Raw genomic sequence first — 14,517 nt, 5'->3', positions numbered from 1 at the left:
AGAAACCATCTCTTGCAGATATATTTAATATAGACTCATCCTAAGAGACAACAATAATTTGAGGCATACAGGAATCGAAAAGCTATATATGCTCTGAAATATAGAAAGCATCAGCTACTTCAATTGGACACAAGGACGCAGCATAACAAAGGTTTATCATACCAGCTTCTTAGGAGTTTAGTTTAATACTGGACAACTACGGTAACATTTTTACTGAGGAAAGGATACAGATTCCTTGGTAATCAACTGTTGATGTTACTATCTATGAGCTAAATAGATACTTTCTGTTATCTACCAAGGAGGAACTATAAGTAACCTTATAGGAGAAAGTAATCGCTACCATATGTAGACTGAGCCAAACATCATTCTCTTTAACTGAAGGGAGAACTGATAGTTGATACTAAAACATAGTGTCAGACATTCTGTATTAACTGCTGTTATTTTTAGGAAGTTTATGGGCCCTTAGAGTGCACTATCATATTAAGAGTACCCGGGTCACTCTAACACCTAAGGGTGTCTGAAAAGAAAAAGGATTTGTTGTATTGCATGCAGGTACTGTGTATAGGCCTAATTGTCAGGGGGTTAGCATGGATTAATGATTTATAGGGGAATGTGTAATTGATGAAATGTTAATGTATACTTAATCCATTTGGTACTGGTCATTAAAGTGTTACACTTGCCATGTGTGTCTGGTCTGTCTGGAAGTTGATCTGAAGATCCAGGAAGAAAGAGACAGGTATATTAGATAATATATCTATGATATAAGGGAATCATCCCCTAAGGATAGAGATCAGGCTTACTCAAGCAAGCCTTAACGGTAGTTAAATACTACACTTAGCTTGAGTGGAGGCACAACTATTAGGTAACCATCCCTTAATAGAATACATAGACAGCTCTCGTTCAAGGTATTGAGGGTAGGGTTACACATTGTACTCAAGTTCTACTATTTTCTAGTGGTCTAAGGGTCATCTCAGAGTATAAAGCAATAAAAACCATTATACTTTGCCAGAGTTCAAGGACACCATAGTTTCCACAGCTGATGAGGATGCAAGTAGATGATCATTCCACACTTTAAATTGCTGTTAGACTTCTTCACCGGAGTCTGGGTTATCATCAGAATCCCATTCCTTATGTAATGAATGGCATGGATATTGATCAAGTATTGCCAAGTAGAGGACAGTCTTACATTCTGTTTTATCAGCACTGTTCTGCATAGTACTCAAGTTCTACTACTTCCACTGTTCTAAGGTTAAACTCAGAGCACGGAGCAAAGATAACAATTATACCTTGCTGTATAGATTTCAAGGATACTGTAGGTATCATATGATAACTTTTATTTCAATGAGAAAACACAGATTCTGGGGAATATAATCTACCACTGAGCAACATCACATTTTATAGACTGTTCAATAATTTTTCATAGTTTGATTGAAACTTTTCCAATTTCTCTAGAGTATTTTAATGCATTTGTTGATCTGGAGAGGTTACATATAGTTAAGAAAGAATCTACATTTTGCAAAACATGGAGATGCCGGGGATTGAACCCGGGGCCTCATACATGCGAAGCATGCACTCTACCACTGAGCTACATCCCCTGTGAAAAAGTGTGGTACTCATTCGATTGCAGCTTTGCATTGTACTCAAGTTCTACTATTTTCTAGTGTTCTAAGGATCATCTCAGAGTATAAAGCAATAAAAATCATTACACTTTGCCAGAGTTCAAGGACACCATAGTTTCCACAGCTGATCAGGATGAAAGTAGATGATCATTCCACACTTTAAATTGCTGTTAGACTTCTTCACCGGAGTCTGGGTTATCATCAGAATCCCCTACCTTATGTAATGAATGGCATGGATATTGATCAAGTATTGCCAAGTAGAGGACAGTCTTACATTCTGTTTTATCAGCAGTGTCAGAACTTGGAAGAAGGGCACATAGGATGCAGGCTATGACTGCCTCCTGGGCATTGCTGACTAAGGCTTCACCAGGTATTTTGTACAGAGTTGATATGTGTTTATCTTTTCATGCATTGATTGATCACTAATTACTTGACATTAAAGCCCAAATCCATCCTCCATAGGTTCACAATGTGTTTAAAGATGTCTGTCCTTCTTAATCAATTAGTTTTGCTATATCGTGTGATTTGTTCTTTTATGAAACTACTGCTTTTATAGTTCATTTCCCAGTGAAATTAAAACTCTGTTTCATAATTACCATATACTTGACATCAGTGTTTGGAGAATGTCAGTAGGTATGATATGGTAACTGCTGGTTAAATAAGGAAACACAGTATCCACAGAATATAATCTACCTCTGAGCTACATCACATTTAATAGAATGATCAATTATTTTTCATAATTGGTGTTTATTCTTGCCAATTACTGTAGAGTGCATTCATGCATTTGTTGGTCTTGGGCTCTTCTGAAGAGATAGTAAGAATAAGAGATAAGAGATAAGAGATAAGTAAGAATCTATATTTTGCAAAACATGGAGATGCCGGGGATTGAACCCGGGGCCTCATACATGCAAAGCATGCGCTCTACCACTGAGCTACATCCCCTTTGAGTTGGTGTGCTTTGATACCGAGCGATTGCCGTTCTGCATAGTACTCAAGTTCTACTACTTCCACTGTTCTAAGGTTAAACTCAGAGCACGGAGCAAAGATAACAATTATACCTTGCTGTATAGATTTCAAGGATACTGTAGGTATCATATGATAACTTTTATTTCAATGAGGAAACACAGATTATGGGGAATATAATCTACCAGTGAGCAACATCACATTTTATAGACTGGTCACTAATTTTTCATAGTTTGATTGAAACTTTTCCAATTTCTCTAGAATATTTGAATGCATTTGTTGATCTGGAGAGTTTACATGGAGTTAAGAAAGAATCTACATTTTGCAAAACATGGAGATGCCGGGAATTGAACCCAGGGCCTCATACATGCAAAGCATGCGTTCTACCACTGAGCTACATCCCCTGTGAAAAAGTGTGGTACTCATTCGATTGCAGCTTTGCATTGTACTCAAGTTCTACTATTTTCTAGTGTTCTAAGGGTCATCTCAGAGTATAAAGCAATAAAAACCATTACACTTTGCCAGAGTTCAAGGACACCATAGTTTCCACAGCTGATGAGGATGCAAGTAGATGATCATTCCACACTTTAAATTGCTGTTAGACTTCTTCACCGGAGTCTGGGTTATCATCAGAATCCCCTACCTTATGTAATGAATGGCATGGATATTGATCAAGTATTGCCAAGTAGAGGACAGTCTTACATTCTGTTTTATCAGCAGTGTCAGAACTTGGAAGAAGGGCACATAGGATACAGGCTATGACTGCCTCCTGGGCATTGCTGACTAAGGCTTCACCTGGTATTTTGTACATAGTTGATACGTGTTTATCTTTTCATGCATTGATTGATCACTAATTACTTGACATTCAAGCCCAAATCCATCCTCCATAGGTTCACAATGTGTTTAAAGATGTCTGTCCTTCTTAATCAATTAGTTTTGCTGTATCGTGTGATTTGTTCTTTTATGAAACTACTGCTCTTATAGTGAAATTAAAACTCTGTTTCATAATTACCATATACTTGACATCAGTGTTTGGAGAATGTCAGTAGGTATGATATGGTAACTGCTGGTTAAATAAGGAAACACAGTATCCACAGAATATAATCTACCACTGAACTACATCACATTTAATAGAATGATCAATTATTTTTCATAATTGGTGTTAATTCTTGCCCATTACTGTAGAGTGCATTCATGCATTTGTTGGTCTTGGGCTCTTCTGAAGAGGTTACATGCAGATAAGTAAGAATCTATATTTTGCAAATCATGGAGATGCTGGGGATTGAACCCAGGGCCTCATACATGCAAAGCATGCGCTCTACCACTGAGCTACATCCCTTTTGAGTTGGTGTGTATTGATACCGAGCAATTGCTGTTCTGCATAGTACTGAAGTTCTACTACTTCCACTGTTCTAAGGTTAAACTCAGAGCACGGAGCAAAGATAACAATTATACCTTGCTGTATAGATTTCAAGGATACTGTAGGTATCATATGATAACTTTTATTTCAATGAGGAAACACAGATTCTGGGGAATATAATCTACCACTGAGCAACATCACATTTTATAGACTGGTCAATAATCTTTCATAGTTTGTTTGAAACTTTTCCAATTTCTCTAGAGTATTTTAATGCATTTGTTGATCTGGAGAGGTTACATAGAGTTAAGAAAGAATCTACATTTTGCAAAACATGGAGATGCCAGGGATTAAACCCAGGGCCTCATACATGCGAAGCATGCGCTCTACCACTGAGCTACATCCCCTGTGAAAAAGTGTGGTACTCATTCGATTGCAGCTTTGCATTGTACTCAAGTTCTACTATTTTCTAGTGTTCTAAGGGTCATCTCAGAGTATAAAGCAATAAAAACCATTACACTTTGCCAGAGTTCAAGGACACCATAGTTTCCACAGCTGATCAGGAAGCAGGTAGATGATCATTCCACACTTTAAATTGCTGTTAGACTTCTTCACCGGAGTCTGGGTTATCATCAGAATCCCCTACCTTATGTAATGAATGGCATGGATATTGATCAAGTATTGCCAAGTAGAGGACAGTCTTACATTCTGTTTTATCAGCAGTGTCAGAACTTGGAAGAAGGGCACATAGGATGCAGGCTATGACTGCCTCCTGGGCATTGCTGACTAAGGCTTCACCAGGTATTTTGTACAGAGTTGATATGTGTTTATCTTTTCATGCATTGATTGATCACTAATTACTTGACATTCAAGCCCAAATCCATACTCCATAGGTTCACAATGTGTTTAAAGATGTCTGTCCTTCTTAATCAATTAGTTTTGCTGTATCGTGTGATTTGTTCTTTTATGAAACTACTGCTTTTATAGTTCATTTCCCAGTGAAATTAAATCTCTGTTTCATAATTATCATATACTTGACATCAGTGTTTGGAGAATGTCAGTAGGTATGATATGGTAACTGCTGGTTAAATAAGGAAACACAGTATCCACAGAATATAATCTACCACTGAGCTACATCACATTTAATAGAATGATCAATTATTTTTCATAATCGGTGTTTATTCTTGTCCATTACTGTAGAGTGCATTCATTGGTCTTGGGCTCTTCTGAAGAGGTTACATACAGATGAGTAAGAATCTAGATTTTGCAAAACATGGAGATGCCGGGGATTGAACCGGGGGCCTCATACATGCAAAGCATGCGCTCTACCACTGAGCTACATCCCTTTTGAGTTGGTGTGATTTGATACCGAGCGATTGCTGTTCTGCATAGTACTCAAGTTCTACTACTTCCACTGTTCTAAGGTTAAACTCAGAGCACGGAGCAAAGATAACAATTATACCTTGCTGTATAGATTTCAAGGATACTGTAGGTACCATATGATAACTTTTATTTCAATGAGGAAACACAGATTCTGGGGAATATAATCTACCACTGAGCAACAACACATTTTATAGACTGGTCAATAATTTTTCATAGTTTGATTGAAACTTTTCCAATTTCTCTAGAGTATTTTAATGCATTTGTTGATCTGGAGAGGTTACATAGAGTTAAGAAAGAATCTACATTTTGCAAAACATGGAGAAACCGGGGATTGAACCCGGGGCCTCATACATGCGAAGCGTGCGCTCTACCACTGAGCTACATCCCCTGTGAAAAAGTGTGGTACTCATTAGATTGCAGCTTTGCATTGTACTCAAGTTCTACTATTTTCTAGTGTTCTAAGGGTCATCTCAGATTATAAAGCAATAAAAACCATTACACTTTGCCAGAGTTCAAGGACACCATAGTTTCCACAGCTGATGAGGATGCAAGTAGATGATCATTCCACACTTTAAATTGCTGTTAGACTTCTTCCCCGGAGTCTGGGTTATCATCAGAATCCCCTACCTTATGTAATGAATGGCATGGATATTGATCAAGTATTGCCAAGTAGAGGACAGTCTTACATTCTGTTTTATCAGCAGTGTCAGAACTTGGAAGAAGGGCACATAGGATACAGGCTATGACTGCCTCCTGGGCATTGCTGACTAAGGCTTCACCAGGTATTTTGTACAGAGTTGATATGTGTTTATCTTTTCATGCATTGATTGATCACTAATTACTTGACATTCAAGCATAAATCCATCCTCCATAGGTTCACAATGTGTTTAAAGATGTCTGTCCTTCTTAATCAATTAGTTTTGCTGTATCGTGTGATTTGTTCTTTTATGAAACTACTGCTTTTATAGTTCATTTCCCAGTGAAATTAAAACTCTGTTTCATAATTACCATATACTTGACATCAGTGTTTGGAGAATGTCAGTAGGTATGATATGGTAACTGCTGGTTAAATAAGGAAACACAGTATCCACAGAATATAATCTACCACTGAGCTACATCACATTTAATAGAATGATCAATTATTTTTCATAATTGGTGTTAATTCTTGCCCATTACTGTAGAGTGCATTCATGCATTTGTTGGTCTTGGGCTCTTCTGAAGAGGTTACATACAGATAAGTAAGAATCTATATTTTGCAAAACATGGAGATGCTGGGTATTGAACCCGGGAACTCATACATGCAAAGCAAGCGCTCTACCACTGAGTAACATCCCCTTTGAGTTGGTGTGTTTTGATACTGAGTGATTGCTGTTCTGCATAGTACTCAAGTTCTACTACTTCCACTGGTCTAAGGTTAAACTCAGAGCACGGAGCAAAGATAACAATTATACCTTGCTGTATAGATTTCAAGGATACTGTAGGTATCATATGATAACTTTTATTTCAATGACGAAACACAGATTCTGGGGAATATAATCTACCACTGAGCAACATCACATTTAATAGAATGATCAATTATTTTTCATAATTGGTGTTAATTCTTTCCCATTACTATAGAGTGCATTCATGCATTTGTTGGTCTTGGGCTCTTCTGAAGAGGTTACATACAGATAAGTAAGAATCTATATTTTGCAAAACATGGAGATGCTGGGGATTGAACCCGGGGCCTCATACAGCAAAAGCATGCGCTCTACCGCTGTGCTACATCCCCTTTGAGTTGGTGTGTTTTGATACCGAGCGATTGCTGTTCTGCATAGTACTCAAGTTCTACTACTTCCACTGTTCTAAGGTTAAACTCAGAGCACGGAGCAAAGATAACAATTATACCTTGCTGTATAGATTTCAAGGATACTGTAGGTATCATATGATAACTTTTATTTCAATGACGAAACACAGATTCTGGGGAATATAATCTACCACTGAGCAACATCACATTTTATAGACTGGTCAATAATTTTTCATAGTTTGATTGAAACTTTTCCAATTTCTCTAGAGTATTTTAATGCATTTGTTGATCTGGAGAGGTTACATAGAGTTAAGAAAGAATCTACATTTTGCAAAACATGGAGGTGCTGGGGATTGAACCCGGGGCCTCATACATGCAAAGCATGCGCTCTACCACTGAGCTACATCCCCTGTGAAAAAGTGTGGTACTCATTCGATTGCAGCTTTGCATTGTACTCAAGTTCTACTATTTTCTAGTGTTCTAAGGGTCATCTCAGAGTATAAAGCAATAAAAACCATTACACTTTGCCAGAGTTCAAGGACACCATAGTTTCCACAGCTGATGAGGATGCAAGTAGATGATCATTCCACACTTTAAATTGCTGTAAGACTTCTTCACCGGAGTCTGGGTTATCATCAGAATCCCCTACCTTATGTAATGAATGGCATGGATATTGATCAAGTATTGCCAAGTAGAGGACAGTCTTACATTCTGTTTTATCAGCAGTGTCAGAACTTGGAAGAAGGGCACATAGGATACAGGCTATGACTGCCTCCTGGGCATTGCTGATTAAGGCTTCACCAGGTATTTTGTACAGAGTTGATATGTGTTTATCTTTTCATGCATTGATTGATCACTAATTACTTGACATTCAAGCCCAAATCCATCCTCCATAGGTTCACAATGTGTTTAAAGATGTCTGTCCTTCTTAATCAATTAGTTTTGCTGTATCGTGTGATTTGTTCTTTTATGAAACTACTGCTTTTATAGTTAATTTCCCAGTGAAATTAAAACTCTGTTTCATAATTACCATATACTTGACATCAGTGTTTGGAGAATGTCAGTAGGTATGATATGGTAACTGCTGGTTAAATAAGGAAACACAGTATCCACATAATATAATCTACCACTGAGCTACATCACATTTAATAGAATGATCAATTATTTTTCATAATTGGTGTTAATTCTTGCCCATTACTGTAGAGTGCATTCATGCATTTGTTGGTCTTGGGCTCTTCTGAAGAGGTTACACACAGATAAGTAAGAATCTATATTTTGCAAAACATGGAGATGCCGGGGATTGAACCCAGGGCCTCATACATGCAAAGCATGCGCTCTACCACTGAGCTACATCCCCTTTAAGTTGGTGTGCTTTGATACCGAGCGATTGCCGTTCTGCATAGTACTCAAGTTCTACTACTTCCACTGTTCTAAGGTTAAACTCAGAGCACGGAGCAAAGATAACAATTATACCTTGCTGTATAGATTTCAAGGATACTGTAGGTATCATATGATAACTTTTATTTCAATGACGAAACACAGATTCTGGGGAATATAATCTACCACTGAGCAACATCACATTTAATAGAATGATCAATTATTTTTCATAATTGGTGTTAATTCTTGCCCATTACTATAGAGTGCATTCATGCATTTGTTGGTCTTGGGCTCTTCTGAAGAGGTTACATACAGATAAGTAAGAATCTATATTTTGCAAAACATGGAGATGCTGGGGATTGAACCCGGGGCCTCATACAGCAAAGCATGCGCTCTACCGCTGTGCTACATCCCCTTTGAGTTGGTGTGTTTTGATACCGAGCGATTGCTGTTCTGCATAGTACTCAAGTTCTACTACTTCCACTGTTCTAAGGTTAAACTCAGAGCACGGAGCAAAGATAACAATTATACCTTGCTGTATAGATTTCAAGGATACTGTAGGTATCATATGATAACTTTTATTTCAATGACGAAACACAGATTCTGGGGAATATAATCTACCACTGAGCAACATCACATTTTATAGACTGGTCAATAATTTTTCATAGTTTGATTGAAACTTTTCCAATTTCTCTAGAGTATTTTAATGCATTTGTTGATCTGGAGAGGTTACATAGAGTTAAGAAAGAATCTACATTTTGCAAAACATGGAGGTGCTGGGGATTGAACCCGGGGCCTCATACATGCAAAGCATGCGCTCTACCACTGAGCTACATCCCCTGTGAAAAAGTGTGGTACTCATTCGATTGCAGCTTTGGATTGTACTCAAGTTCTACTATTTTCTAGTGTTCTAAGGGTCATCTCAGAGTATAAAGCAATAAAAACCATTACACTTTGCCAGAGTTCAAGGACACCATAGTTTCCACAGCTGATGAGGATGCAAGTAGATGATCATTCCACACTTTAAATTGCTGTAAGACTTCTTCACCGGAGTCTGGGTTATCATCAGAATCCCCTACCTTATGTAATGAATGGCATGGATATTGATCAAGTATTGCCAAGTAGAGGACAGTCTTACATTCTGTTTTATCAGCAGTGTCAGAACTTGGAAGAAGGGCACATAGGATACAGGCTATGACTGCCTCCTGGGCATTGCTGATTAAGGCTTCACCAGGTATTTTGTACAGAGTTGATATGTGTTTATCTTTTCATGCATTGATTGATCACTAATTACTTGACATTCAAGCCCAAATCCATCCTCCATAGGTTCACAATGTGTTTAAAGATGTCTGTCCTTCTTAATCAATTAGTTTTGCTGTATCGTGTGATTTGTTCTTTTATGAAACTACTGCTTTTATAGTTAATTTCCCAGTGAAATTAAAACTCTGTTTCATAATTACCATATACTTGACATCAGTGTTTGGAGAATGTCAGTAGGTATGATATGGTAACTGCTGGTTAAATAAGGAAACACAGTATCCACATAATATAATCTACCACTGAGCTACATCACATTTAATAGAATGATCAATTATTTTTCATAATTGGTGTTAATTCTTGCCCATTACTGTAGAGTGCATTCATGCATTTGTTGGTCTTGGGCTCTTCTGAAGAGGTTACACACAGATAAGTAAGAATCTATATTTTGCAAAACATGGAGATGCCGGGGATTGAACCCAGGGCCTCATACATGCAAAGCATGCGCTCTACCACTGAGCTACATCCCCTTTAAGTTGGTGTGCTTTGATACCGAGCGATTGCCGTTCTGCATAGTACTCAAGTTCTACTACTTCCACTGTTCTAAGGTTAAACTCAGAGCACGGAGCAAAGATAACAATTATACCTTGCTGTATAGATTTCAAGGATACTGTAGGTATCATATGATAACTTTTATTTCAATGACGAAACACAGATTCTGGGGAATATAATCTACCACTGAGCAACATCACATTTAATAGAATGATCAATTATTTTTCATAATTGGTGTTAATTCTTGCCCATTACTATAGAGTGCATTCATGCATTTGTTGGTCTTGGGCTCTTCTGAAGAGGTTACATACAGATAAGTAAGAATCTATATTTTGCAAAACATGGAGATGCTGGGGATTGAACCCGGGGCCTCATACAGCAAAGCATGCGCTCTACCGCTGTGCTACATCCCCTTTGAGTTGGTGTGTTTTGATACCGAGCGATTGCTGTTCTGCATAGTACTCAAGTTCTACTACTTCCACTGTTCTAAGGTTAAACTCAGAGCACGGAGCAAAGATAACAATTATACCTTGCTGTATAGATTTCAAGGATACTGTAGGTATCATATGATAACTTTTATTTCAATGACGAAACACAGATTCTGGGGAATATAATCTACCACTGAGCAACATCACATTTTATAGACTGGTCAATAATTTTTCATAGTTTGATTGAAACTTTTCCAATTTCTCTAGAGTATTTTAATGCATTTGTTGATCTGGAGAGGTTACATAGAGTTAAGAAAGAATCTACATTTTGCAAAACATGGAGGTGCTGGGGATTGAACCCGGGGCCTCATACATGCAAAGCATGCGCTCTACCACTGAGCTACATCCCCTGTGAAAAAGTGTGGTACTCATTCGATTGCAGCTTTGCATTGTACTCAAGTTCTACTATTTTCTAGTGTTCTAAGGGTCATCTCAGAGTATAAAGCAATAAAAACCATTACACTTTGCCAGAGTTCAAGGACACCATAGTTTCCACAGCTGATGAGGATGCAAGTAGATGATCATTCCACACTTTAAATTGCTGTAAGACTTCTTCACCGGAGTCTGGGTTATCATCAGAATCCCCTACCTTATGTAATGAATGGCATGGATATTGATCAAGTATTGCCAAGTAGAGGACAGTCTTACATTCTGTTTTATCAGCAGTGTCAGAACTTGGAAGAAGGGCACATAGGATACAGGCTATGACTGCCTCCTGGGCATTGCTGATTAAGGCTTCACCAGGTATTTTGTACAGAGTTGATATGTGTTTATCTTTTCATGCATTGATTGATCACTAATTACTTGACATTCAAGCCCAAATCCATCCTCCATAGGTTCACAATGTGTTTAAAGATGTCTGTCCTTCTTAATCAATTAGTTTTGCTGTATCGTGTGATTTGTTCTTTTATGAAACTACTGCTTTTATAGTTAATTTCCCAGTGAAATTAAAACTCTGTTTCATAATTACCATATACTTGACATCAGTGTTTGGAGAATGTCAGTAGGTATGATATGGTAACTGCTGGTTAAATAAGGAAACACAGTATCCACATAATATAATCTACCACTGAGCTACATCACATTTAATAGAATGATCAATTATTTTTCATAATTGGTGTTAATTCTTGCCCATTACTGTAGAGTGCATTCATGCATTTGTTGGTCTTGGGCTCTTCTGAAGAGGTTACACACAGATAAGTAAGAATCTATATTTTGCAAAACATGGAGATGCCGGGGATTGAACCCAGGGCCTCATACATGCAAAGCATGCGCTCTACCACTGAGCTACATCCCCTTTAAGTTGGTGTGCTTTGATACCGAGCGATTGCCGTTCTGCATAGTACTCAAGTTCTACTACTTCCACTGTTCTAAGGTTAAACTCAGAGCACGGAGCAAAGATAACAATTATACCTTGCTGTATAGATTTCAAGGATACTGTAGGTATCATATGATAACTTTTATTTCAATGACGAAACACAGATTCTGGGGAATATAATCTACCACTGAGCAACATCACATTTTATAGACTGGTCAATAATTTTTCATAGTTTGATTGAAACTTTTCCAATTTCTCTAGAGTATTTTAATGCATTTGTTGATCTGGAGAGGTTAAATAGAGTTAAGAAAGAATCTACATTTTGCAAAACATGGAGATGCCGGGGATTAAAGCCGGGGCCTCATACATGCGAAGCATGCGTTCTACCACTGAGCTACATCCCCTGTGAAAAAGTGTGGTACTCATTCGATTGCAGCTTTGCATTGTACTCAAGTTCTACTATTTTCTAGTGTTCTAAGGGTCATCTCAGAGTATAAAGCAATAAAAACCATTACACTTTGCCAGAGTTCAAGGACACCATAGTTTCCACAGCTGATGAGGATGCAAGTAGATGATCATTCCACACTTTAAATTGCTGTTAGACTTCTTCACCGGAGTCTGGGTTATCATCAGAATCCCCTACCTTATGTAATGAATGGCATGGATATTGATCAAGTATTGCCAAGTAGAGGACAGTCTTACATTCTGTTTTATCAGCAGTGTCAGAACTTGGAAGAAGGGCACATAGGATACAGGCTATGACTGCCTCCTGGGCATTTCTGACTAAGGCTTCACCAGGTATTTTGTACAGAGTTGATATGTGTTTATCTTTTCATGCATTGATTGATCACTAATTACTTGACATTCAAGCCCAAATCCATCCTCCATAGGTTCACAATGTGTTTAAAGATGTCTGTCCTTCTTAATCAATTAGTTTTGCTGTATCGTGTGATTTGTTCTTTTATGAAACTACTGCTTTTATAGTTCATTTCCCAGTGAAATTAAAACTCTGTTTCATAATTACCATATACTTGACATCAGTGTTTGGAGAATGTCAGTAGGTATGATATGGTAACTGCTGGTTAAATAAGGAAACACAGTATCCACAGAATATAATCTACCACTGAGCTACATCACATTTAATAGAATGATCAATTATTTTTCATAATTGGTGTTAATTCTTGCCCATTACTGTAGAGTGCATTCATGCATTTGTTGGTCTTGGGCTCTTCTGAAGAGGTTACATACAGATAAGTAAGAATCTATATTTTGCAAAACATGGAGATGCTGGGGATTGAACCCGGGGCCTCATACAGCAAAGCATGCGCTCTACCACTGAGCTACATCCCCTTTGAGTTGGTGTGTTTTGATACCGAGCGATTGCTGTTCTGCATAGTACTCAAGTTCTACTACTTCCACTGTTCTAAGGTTAAACTCAGAGCACGGAGCAAAGATAACAATTATACCTTGCTGTATAGATTTCTAGGATACTGTAGGTATCATATGATAACTTTTATTTCAATGACGAAACACAGATTCTGGGGAATATAATCTACCACTGAGCAACATCACATTTTATAGACTGGTCAATAATTTTTCATAGTTTGATTGAAACTTTTCCAATTTCTCTAGAGTATTTTAATGCATTTGTTGATCTGGAGAGGTTACATAGAGTTAAGAAAGAATCTACATTTTGCAAAACATGGAGATGCCGGGGATTAAAGCCGGGGCCTCATACATGCGAAGCATGCGTTCTACCACTGAGCTACATCCCCTGTGAAAAAGTGTGGTACTCATTCGATTGCAGCTTTGCATTGTACTCAAGTTCTACTATTTTCTAGTGTTCTAAGGGTCATCCCAGAGTATAAAGCAATAAAAACCATTACACTTTGCCAGAGTTCAAGGACACCATAGTTTCCACAGCTGATGAGGATGCAAGTAGATGATCATTCCACACTTTAAATTGCTGTTAGACTTCTTCACCGGAGTCTGGGTTATCATAAGAATCCCCTACCTTATGTTATGAATGGCATGGATATTGATCAAGTATTGCCAAGTAGAGGACAGTCTTACATTCTGTTTTATCAGCAGTGTCAGAACTTGGAAGAAGGGCACATAGGATACAGGCTATGACTGCCTCCTGGGCATTTCTGACTAAGGCTTCACCAGGTATTTTGTACAGAGTTGATATGTGTTTATCTTTTCATGCATTGATTGATCACTAATTACTTGACATTCAAGCCCAAATCCATCCTCCATAGGTTCACAATGTGTTTAAAGATGTCTGTCCTTCTTAATCAATTAGTTTTGCTGTATCGTGTGATTTGTTCTTTTATGAATCTACTGCTTTTATAGTTCATTTCCCAGTGAAATTAAAACTCTGTTTCATAATTACCATATACTTGACATCAGTGTTT

General features: G+C 37.8%; 15 non-coding genes across 15 annotated transcripts; all 15 read right to left on the bottom strand.

Moving 5' to 3' along the window:
- Positions 1-1,523: 1,523 nt before the first annotated feature.
- TRNAA-CGC (transfer RNA alanine (anticodon CGC)) lies at positions 1,524-1,595 on the bottom strand. Its single transcript has one exon. It is a non-coding gene; the product is annotated as a tRNA-Ala (tRNA).
- Positions 1,596-2,489: 894 nt separating this feature from the next.
- TRNAA-UGC (transfer RNA alanine (anticodon UGC)) lies at positions 2,490-2,561 on the bottom strand. Its single transcript has one exon. It is a non-coding gene; the product is annotated as a tRNA-Ala (tRNA).
- A 353-nt stretch (positions 2,562-2,914) lies between these two features.
- On the bottom strand, positions 2,915-2,986 carry TRNAA-UGC (transfer RNA alanine (anticodon UGC)). The gene has a single exon. It is a non-coding gene; the product is annotated as a tRNA-Ala (tRNA).
- An 863-nt stretch (positions 2,987-3,849) lies between these two features.
- Positions 3,850-3,921, bottom strand: TRNAA-UGC (transfer RNA alanine (anticodon UGC)). The gene has a single exon. It is a non-coding gene; the product is annotated as a tRNA-Ala (tRNA).
- A 353-nt stretch (positions 3,922-4,274) lies between these two features.
- On the bottom strand, positions 4,275-4,346 carry TRNAA-CGC (transfer RNA alanine (anticodon CGC)). The gene has a single exon. It is a non-coding gene; the product is annotated as a tRNA-Ala (tRNA).
- Positions 4,347-5,213: 867 nt separating this feature from the next.
- On the bottom strand, positions 5,214-5,285 carry TRNAA-UGC (transfer RNA alanine (anticodon UGC)). The gene has a single exon. It is a non-coding gene; the product is annotated as a tRNA-Ala (tRNA).
- Positions 5,286-5,638: 353 nt separating this feature from the next.
- On the bottom strand, positions 5,639-5,710 carry TRNAA-CGC (transfer RNA alanine (anticodon CGC)). Its single transcript has one exon. It is a non-coding gene; the product is annotated as a tRNA-Ala (tRNA).
- A 1,736-nt stretch (positions 5,711-7,446) lies between these two features.
- TRNAA-UGC (transfer RNA alanine (anticodon UGC)) lies at positions 7,447-7,518 on the bottom strand. The gene has a single exon. It is a non-coding gene; the product is annotated as a tRNA-Ala (tRNA).
- An 875-nt stretch (positions 7,519-8,393) lies between these two features.
- Positions 8,394-8,465, bottom strand: TRNAA-UGC (transfer RNA alanine (anticodon UGC)). The gene has a single exon. It is a non-coding gene; the product is annotated as a tRNA-Ala (tRNA).
- A 788-nt stretch (positions 8,466-9,253) lies between these two features.
- TRNAA-UGC (transfer RNA alanine (anticodon UGC)) lies at positions 9,254-9,325 on the bottom strand. Its single transcript has one exon. It is a non-coding gene; the product is annotated as a tRNA-Ala (tRNA).
- Positions 9,326-10,200: 875 nt separating this feature from the next.
- Positions 10,201-10,272, bottom strand: TRNAA-UGC (transfer RNA alanine (anticodon UGC)). Its single transcript has one exon. It is a non-coding gene; the product is annotated as a tRNA-Ala (tRNA).
- Positions 10,273-11,060: 788 nt separating this feature from the next.
- TRNAA-UGC (transfer RNA alanine (anticodon UGC)) lies at positions 11,061-11,132 on the bottom strand. Its single transcript has one exon. It is a non-coding gene; the product is annotated as a tRNA-Ala (tRNA).
- Positions 11,133-12,007: 875 nt separating this feature from the next.
- On the bottom strand, positions 12,008-12,079 carry TRNAA-UGC (transfer RNA alanine (anticodon UGC)). Its single transcript has one exon. It is a non-coding gene; the product is annotated as a tRNA-Ala (tRNA).
- Positions 12,080-12,432: 353 nt separating this feature from the next.
- TRNAA-CGC (transfer RNA alanine (anticodon CGC)) lies at positions 12,433-12,504 on the bottom strand. The gene has a single exon. It is a non-coding gene; the product is annotated as a tRNA-Ala (tRNA).
- A 1,299-nt stretch (positions 12,505-13,803) lies between these two features.
- TRNAA-CGC (transfer RNA alanine (anticodon CGC)) lies at positions 13,804-13,875 on the bottom strand. The gene has a single exon. It is a non-coding gene; the product is annotated as a tRNA-Ala (tRNA).
- Positions 13,876-14,517: the final 642 nt, after the last annotated feature.

The sequence above is a fragment of the Pseudophryne corroboree genome, chromosome 4, assembly GCF_028390025.1.
Source record: "Pseudophryne corroboree isolate aPseCor3 chromosome 4, aPseCor3.hap2, whole genome shotgun sequence".
NCBI lineage: Eukaryota > Metazoa > Chordata > Amphibia > Anura > Myobatrachidae > Pseudophryne > Pseudophryne corroboree.
The sequence above is the reverse complement of the archived record's forward strand: the minus strand, read 5'-3'. Positions and strand labels throughout refer to the sequence as shown.